An 8,815-nucleotide genomic window follows, 5' to 3' on the forward strand; every position below is an offset into this window, starting at 1 on the left:
AAAGTTGTTCATACTATCTCCATACAGTATTATGATTATAATGTCTATAAGAACTGTAATGATGTCTTCTCTCTCATTCCTGATATTGGTAATTTATACCTTATTTTTTCCTGATCACTTTGCCTAAAGTCATATCAATTTTATTGATCTTAAATAATCAGTTCTAGTTTCATCAGTTTTCTATGGTTTTTCTGTTTTTTATTTCATTGATTTACGCTCTTTTTTAAGATTTATTTATTATTTTTTTTAATTTTATTATTTTTTTTTGGCTGCGTTGGGTCTTAGTTGCAGCGCGCGGGATCTTCGTTGAGGCATGTGGGATCTTTCACTGCGGTGCACAGGCTCTTCGTTTCAGCACGTGGGCTTCTCTCTAGTTGTGGTGTGCGGGTTTGCTCTTCTCTAGTTGTGGCGCGCAGGCTCCAGGGTGTGTGGGCTCTGTAGTTTGCAGCACACAGGCTCTCTAGTTGAGGCACGTGAGCTTAGTAGTTGTGGCACACGGGCTTAGTTGCCCTGCAGCATGTGGGATCTTAGTTCCCTGACCAGGGATCGAACCCGCGTCCCCTGCATTGTAAGTCGGATTCTTTATCATGGGACCACCCGGGAAGTCCCACATGCTCTTATTTCACTTATTTCCTTTTTTCTGCTTACTTTGGGTTTCATTTGGGTTTTTTTTCTACTTTCTTAAGGTGGAAGCCTGGGTCATTGAGAGCTTTTCTCTTTCTAATACACACATTTATGCTATAAACTTCCCCATATGGAATGCTTTACCTGTATCTCACACGTATTGATATCATGTTGATATGTTCTGTTTTCATTTTCATTAAGTCCAAATTGTTTTCTAATTTCCCTTTTGAGTTTTTTTTTTTATAGATTTATGTATTGATTTATTTTTGGCTGCGTTGGGTCTTTGTTGCTGTGCGCACGAGCTGGGAGCTGCTCTTGGTTGCGGTGCGCGGGCTTCTCATTGCGGTGGCTTCTCTTGTTGCAGAGCATGGGCTCTCGGCACATGGGCTTCAGTAGTTGTGGCATGTGGGCTCAGTAGTTGTGGCTCGCGGGCTCTAGAGCACAGGCTCAGTAGTTGTGGCGCATGGGCTTAGTTGCTCCGCAGCATGTGGGATCTTCCCAGACCAGGGCTCGAACCCGTGTCCCCTGCATTGGCAGGCAGATTCTTAACCACTGCGCCACCAGGGAAGTCCCCTTCTGAGTTCTTTGGACAATGTGTTACTTAGAAATGTGTTAATTAACAAATAGAGAATTTTCTACATTCCTTCTATTGATTTCTAATTTAATTTTATTTATGGTCAGAGAACATATTTCATATGATAAGAATCATTTTACATTTATTGAGACTTATTTTAAAGCCCAGAATATAGTCTACTTTGGTAAATATTCTATGTGCACTTGAAAACAATATCTATTCTGCTGATCTATAGTCTGTTGAGTTTAGAGTTCTATAAATGTCAGTTAGGTCAAATGAGTTGACAGTGTTGTTCAAGGTTTCTGCAGGATACACATGCCATCAAGGTCAGAGACAATGAGAACTGGCACGGGTTTCAAGGCATTGTTGTGATCTCCAGCTTGTGCTTGTGGCCATTATTTCTCCAGCCTTTTTTCTCGCTGTGTTTCCTTTTGGCTATTTTCTATCGCTATGTCTTCAGGTCAACTGACTTGCAATATCTGCTGTTAATCTCATCTAATGTATTTTTTTTCATTTCATTCTTTTTTTTGCCTCTAGAAGTTTATTGGGACTTTTTTATATCTTCTGTGTTTTTCTTTAACATGCTCATGCTTCCTTCTACTTTTTTGAACATACAAAATGTATTTATAATAATTTTAATGTCCTTGTCTATTAATTCCATCATTTGTGTCATTTCTGGATCTGTTGCTTACTGATTGATTTTCCTCCTCATTATAGGTTATATTCTTTGCTTCTTTACATGACTGGTAATTTTTGGTTGGATGCCTTAACTTTGTCAATTATTGGGTGCTGGATATTTTTTGCATTCCTATAAATATTCTTGAGCTTTTTTCCAAGAAATAGTTTGACCTTTCAAGGCTTGCTTTTAAGCTTTGTTACTTGGGACCAGAGCAACTTTTAGTCTAGGGCTAATTTTGCCACACAAGTGAAGCAATACTCTTCTGGGTACACTACCTGATGATGTATTCTGGCTTTGGGGGACATGAAACATTTCTAGGCTAAGTGAGGCCAGAATTTTTCCACTTATTTTCCCAAGGCTTGGATAGTTTTCTTATGCACATGTACTGATCAGTACCCAGATGAAGACATGAGGAGAACCTTCTGAAGATCTCCAAATTGCTTACCCTTTTCAGCTCCTTCTTCTTTGTGCTGCTCTCTCCTCTCTGGTACTTTACCCTGAAAATTCTGTCCAACTTGGCCTCCTCAAATTCTCAACTTTGTCTCCTCAACTCAGGGAGAATGCTGAACTCTGGGTTCTCCCTCCTTGAACTGTGGCAGGGAATGCACTCCATGAAGTAAGCTGGGGCAATTATAGAACTCACCACATTTGTTTCCTTTCTCTCAAGGATAACTCTCCTGTTCTGCCTGTTTTCTAATATCTGAAAGTTGTTTCAAATATTTTCTTCAGATTTTTAGAATTTTTTTTTATGCCAGAGGCTAAATTATGGTTGGAAGCAAAAGTCTATGAGGAGATACTTTGAGACTATGTAAATGTCCTGTTCTCCAACATATTTTTATATGCTTATTCCATTGATTATTCTTATTTATGTCATTTATTGCTAAGGTGGTTGGAAAATAATGATTTCCTGTCTACTATTCTTTCCACGTTGATAAGTTGGCCTGTGTGAATGAGAAATGTTGCCTGCCCTGTCAGTCAACAAAGGGTGCTGCAGCCGTCACAGCAGCCACCCCCAAAGGTGAGCCCTGTGGGAGCTCAGGATGGAGACAGATGGGCTCCCTGCTGCCCGGCCCTCAGCCACTGCAGCCACCCCAGGGGTGCACCCTGAGTGGACTCAGGATGGGAAAGAACAGGATACCGGCTCTAGATAGCTAAGATGAATATCAGAGGAATGATTTCAGTGAGCCCAGACTCTTGCATCTTCCCATACACAGAAAAGCGCTAAATTCATTTACTTGAGATATCTGGTTTTCTTTAATTAACAGTGATCTTAGATGTTTTCACTACCTGGTCATTGTTGCAAAAACTCCTATATATCCCGGCTCCTCCCTTACCTCTTTGGAGTAGTCCCTCAGAGCTATCTGAGAGGCTGCCTCCCAGGGTTGAGGTCCTTAGAAAAACCACCAAATAAAACATAATTCTCAACTTTTAGGTTGTGCATTTTTTTTCAGTCGACACCTGTTACCATGAAAAATAGCTTTCCCTTTTCCCTCTTTCATTTGTGTATTTAGGTATTTAGTTACTGTGGTGGACAGACTCTGAGGTGGGCTCCATGATCCTTGCCTCTTATATGATCCCTTCCCTTTGAATGTGCGTGTAGACCTGTAACTTGCTACTAACCAACAGAATACGGTAAAGGTTATCTGTATGTGATTGCATTACCTAAGATTGTAACTGTCTTACTTGGAGAGTATCTTTCCTTTGCTGACTTGAAAGAAACAAGCTGCCATGTTGTGAGCTGCCATATGGAGAGGAACACCTGGCAAAGAGCTGAGGTGGCCTCCTGTTGACAGCCAGCCAGAAACAGAGGCCCTCAGTCTAGCAGCCTGCAAGGAACTGAATGCTGCCAACAATCACACGAGCTTGGAAGTGAGTCCCTATCCAGTCAAGCCTCAGATGAGATGGCAGCCCAGGTAAACAAGCTAATTATAACTTTGTGAGACCCTGAAACAGAGGATCCAACTAAACCATGCGCTGGTTCCTGATTCTCTGGGACTATGAGATAATAAATGTGTGCTGTTTTAAGTTACTAAATTCATGACACTATTGTTACATAGCAACAGATAGCGAATACAGTCACTTAGTTATTCACATCTTTTAGTGTCAGGACTGAAAGGACTCATGGATCTTTTTCCTAATTAATTTTTTAAACTAGAATATACATTAAAATTAAGTATATAAATGAATTACACTTAGAACTAGATCTTCAAATTACTGCTGCACAAGATAATCAGTCAAGATTTTTAGGAAGAATTAAGCCTACTCTCTTTCATTACTCTCTATAGAAAGAAATTAAAGAGTTTTTTATACCATTCATAATGAAGTGAAAACTTTTTTAAAAAATTGTCATATTTATATCTTTTAACTTTATAGTTTGTGCTATATATAATTTACACAAAAATAAATATACCTATATTTGGAATACACTTAAAATATCTTTCTGATGGAGTATATAATCAAACAGTTTGGAATATACTGTCCTCTGTGTATAACTTTTTTGCCCTATTATCAAAGGTACCTTTTTTTTTTAACCCAAAATCCTTCAGGTCTTTTACTCTGTTTAGGACAGTAGTTCTCATCCCTAGCTGCACATTAGAATCACCTGGGATTTTTTAGAACTTAAGAAGCCGGTGCCCTACCCCAAAACAATTTAATCAGCGTCTCTGGGGGTTAGGCATAGTATTGTTTTATGTATTTTGAATTATTATTTTTAAAGACCCAAACTCCCCAGTGGCTTTCGGGGGAAGGGTTTTTATTTTTTATTTTATTTACTTATTTATTAAATTTATTTATTTATTGGCTGCATTGGGTCTTTGTTGCTGCGAGCGGGCTTTCTCTAGTTGTGGTGAGCGGGGGCTACTCTGTTGTGGTGTGCGGGCTTCTCATTGTGGTGGCTTCTCTTGTTGCAGAGCACAGGCTCTAGAGCGCAGGCTCAGTAGCTGTGGCGCGCAAGCTTAGTTGCTCCGCGGCATGTGGGATCTTCCCGGACCAGGAATCGAACCCATGTTCCCTGCATTGGCAGGTGGATTCTTAACCACTGCGCCACCAGGGAAGTCCCAGGCATGGTATCATTTTAAAAACCCTCAGGTTATTCTAATGAGCAGCCAAGGTTGCGAACTACTGCTTTTGAGATAAGCAACTGTCTTTGAAAAGTGCTTTGTGAAAAAAGGCCCAGTTGGAAAAACATCCTGTTTGAGGTGTGATTCTCTGGCTAAACCCAACTCCCTGGAAGCCCTGAAACTGACCCCTAGAGGAAATGTAATCCAGATCACAAAATGTTCAGTCAGCATTCATCTCTTTTCTTAACCAAAATAAATCCATGAGTATTAGATAAAGGTCAAAACCAATGCATGTTTTAGATGGAGAGTAGTCCTCAACCAAGATTCAAGAAGTTTTAAGTTTTGAGGGAAGTAAAGACAGTGGTGGACTGTGAATTTTGAGTTCAGTTCTATTCTCATGTGTAAATAGGCTATTTACCTGTTCTTTTATTCTCTATTAATTTGCTTGCCAAATTAGTATATGCAATGACTCTGCAGAATAATTGAGCACTTCTGGACTGGGCACCAAAATGAAGTAGTAGGTACTTCCTATAACTTGCTGACACACCTTTTCTTCCATATCCCTCTTCCTGAAGGAACCACTGAGATGTTTTCTATCTCCTCTGCATTTCAAGGTTATATATTTCTTTGGCTAATATGAGAAATTCCATCTTGTCTCTGTCTCTGGTAATTCTACAATAAATTTTCTGTTGAAACCTAAAAGCAAGCTTTTTTATCAAAACACTTTTCTTCGCTACTCCTCATTTCCAGCTCAAATTTTTATTTCTCAGGAGAAATGAAAAAGAGAAAAACAAACAATAGTGAGCTTCTGGTTAATAAATTCAGGCTATGTGAAATAGACTGCTTAATTGGAAAGTCTCCATTCTCTAGTCTTTAACATAACCATGTGAGGAGAACAGTGATATTATCCAAACCATGTACTAACAACTCAGGATCTCTTTTTGAGGTATGTTCTAACAGTAGCAGTTAGTTCCCTCTGATACCAAGATTGTGGTGTCTAAATACCATTTCTCATTAAAAAGGATCTAGAGGGAATTCCCTGGTGGTCCAGTGGTTAGGACTCTGCTCTTTCACTACTGAGGGCGTGGGTTAGATCCCTGGTCAGGGAACTAAGATCCTGCAAGCTCTGCAGCATGGCCAAAATAAATAAATAAATAAAAATAAAGGATCTAGAGGTCCTTGGATAAGTGGCTGATTCTCAGGCCTGGGACAAGAAATGTCAAGATGAACCTGAAATATCTTGTGCCCAAAAGCAAGAAAGTTATCAAAGACTACTGGTGGTACATCAAAATGATACAGGAGCCAACTAGAAAGGGATTCCCACTAGCCAAAAATAGGATAATTTGAGTATTGAAAAGAATAATGATTTCAATGAGTTGAACCAAATCAAATATATAATCTATGATTTCATAATAATACTAAAATGTACTGTGAAATAAAAGTCATATTTTTATGGCATGACAAGAGAAATTTAAACAAAAAAATCTCTGCACTTCGGCCTCCTCTCTCCCCACACTGTGCATTGTGTACCTGCATTATGCATCACCAAATCTCCCCCAATGACAGAAAGACTTATTCAACCTAAAGAGCAAAATTCTCCTACATAAACAAGACAACTCCTTAAAAGATAGCATTCCTTCTTGATCTCATAAGGGGTCACATGACCCACCACGATGATGCATTGATCTGGATTATGTAAACTGTCAATAATACATCATTTGCATACAGATGGCCAAAAGGCACATGAAAAGCTCATCATTGCTAATTATTTTCACTTTCTTAACGGTGTCACTTGAAGCACAAAAGTTTTAAATTTTGATGAAGTCCAATTTATCTATTTTTTATTTTGCCACCTGTGCTTTTAGTGTTGTATCCAAGAAGCCATTACCTAACCCAAAGTCATGAAAATTTGTGCCTATTTTTTCTTTCTTTCTTTCTTTTTTTTTTTTTGGCTGCATGGCTTGCAGGATCTTAGTTCTGTCACCAGGAATTGAACGTGGGCCCCAGCATTGAAAGCACTAAGTCCTAACCACTGGACCGCCAAGGAGTTCCCTATGTTTTCTTTTAAAATGTTATAGTTTTGGCTCTCATATTTATGCCTTTGGTCCATTTTGAGCTGACTTTTGTATATGGTGTGAGGGAGAGGTCCACCTTCATTCTTCTGCATGCAGTAAACAGTTGTCCTGCACCATTTGCTGAAAAGACTCTGCTTTTCCCTTTGAATTGTCCTGGCATCTCTGTTGAAAATCAATTGACCATACAACATACTTCAATTAAAAATAAAATGCATGGACACTGAGAGGATATGCATCAAAATGCTAAAGGTGGTGGGACTTTCCTGGTGGTCCAGTGGGTAGGACTCCGCACTACCAATGCAGGGGGCCCGGGTTCAATCCCTGGTCGGGGAACTAGATCCTGCATGCGTGCTGCAACTAAAGATCCCACATGCCACAACTAAGACCCCGTGCAGCCAAAATAAATAAATAATTTTTTTTAAAGTGCTTGGTGGTTATCTCTGGGGGGTGAGGATTATGGGTGATTGTTATTTTTTACTTTATGCTTTTATGTATTTCTAGTTGTCTGCAGTGAACATATATTTCTTGTAAAATTAGAAAGAAAACAATAGGGACTTCCCTGGTGGTGCAGTGGTTAAGAATCCACCTGCCAATGCAGGGGACACGGGTTCAATCCCTGGTCCGGAAAGATCCCACATGCCACGGAGCAATGAAACTCGTGCATCACAACTACCGAGCCTGTGCTCTAGAGCCCGCGAGCCACAACTACTGAGCCTGCGTGCTGCAACTACTGAAGCCCGTGTGCCTAGAGTCTGTGCTCTGCAACAAGAGAAGCAACCGCAATGAGAAGCCCACGCACCACAACGAAGAGTAGCCCCTGCTCGCCGCAACTAGAGAAAGCCTGCTCACGTCAATGAAGACCCAACGCAGCCAAAAAAAAAAAGAATTGTCATTAAAAAATGAAAAAAAAGGGCTTCTCTGGTGGCGCAGTGGTTGAGAGTCCGCCTGCTGATGCGGGGGACACGGGTTCGTGCCCCGGTCCAGGAAGATCCCACATGCCGCGGAGCGGCTGGGCCCGTGAGCCATGGCCGTTGAGCCTGAGCGCCCGGAGCCTGTGCTCCGCAACGGGAGAGGCCACAACAGTGAGAGGCCCGCATAACGCAAAAAAAAAAAAAGAAAAAGAAAAAGAAAGAAAATCAATTGACCATAGACGTGAGGGTTTATTGCTGAACTCACAATTCTATTCATTTATCTATATGTCTATCCTTATGCCAGCTCCACACTGTCTTAGTTACTGTAGCTTAGTAGCAGGTTTTGAAATTGGTAAATGTAAGTCCTCCAACATTGTTTTCTTTTTAAAAATTGGTTTGGCTATTCTGAGTCCCCTGAATTCCATATGAATTTTAGGATCAACTTGTCAGTTTCTACAAAGAAACCAGCTGGGTTTTTTTAATAGAGATTTCATTTAACCTGAGATCAATTTGGGGAGCATTGCTATCTTAACAGATTGTTTTATGATCCATGAACACACGATGTCTTTCCATTTATTTGGTTCTCCTTCAATTTCTTTCAACCATGTTTTGTAGTTTCAGTTACACTCATTTCTTTTGTTAAATTTACTCCTAAGTATTTTATCATTCTTGATGCTATTATAAATGAAATTGTTTTTTTAATTTTGTTCATTTCTAGTGCATGGAAATACAACTGATTTTTGTACATTGATCTTGTATTCAGCAACCTTACCAAATTCAATTATTAGTTCTAATAGTTTTTGTGTATGTGTGTGGATTCTGTAGGATTTTCTATACAAGATCATGTCATCTGCAAATAGAAACTGTTTACTTCTTCCTTTCCAACTTGGATG

General features: G+C 39.8%; 1 non-coding gene across 1 annotated transcript; it reads left to right on the plus strand.

Moving 5' to 3' along the window:
- Window positions 1-7,271: 7,271 nt before the first annotated feature.
- On the plus strand, window positions 7,272-7,344 carry TRNAG-ACC (transfer RNA glycine (anticodon ACC)). Its single transcript has one exon. It is a non-coding gene; the product is annotated as a tRNA-Gly (tRNA).
- Window positions 7,345-8,815: the final 1,471 nt, after the last annotated feature.

This window comes from Delphinapterus leucas, chromosome 1, assembly GCF_059928025.1.
Source record: "Delphinapterus leucas isolate spDelLeu-1000000601 "Yukka" chromosome 1, BTC_Dleu_Yukka2, whole genome shotgun sequence".
NCBI lineage: Eukaryota > Metazoa > Chordata > Mammalia > Artiodactyla > Monodontidae > Delphinapterus > Delphinapterus leucas.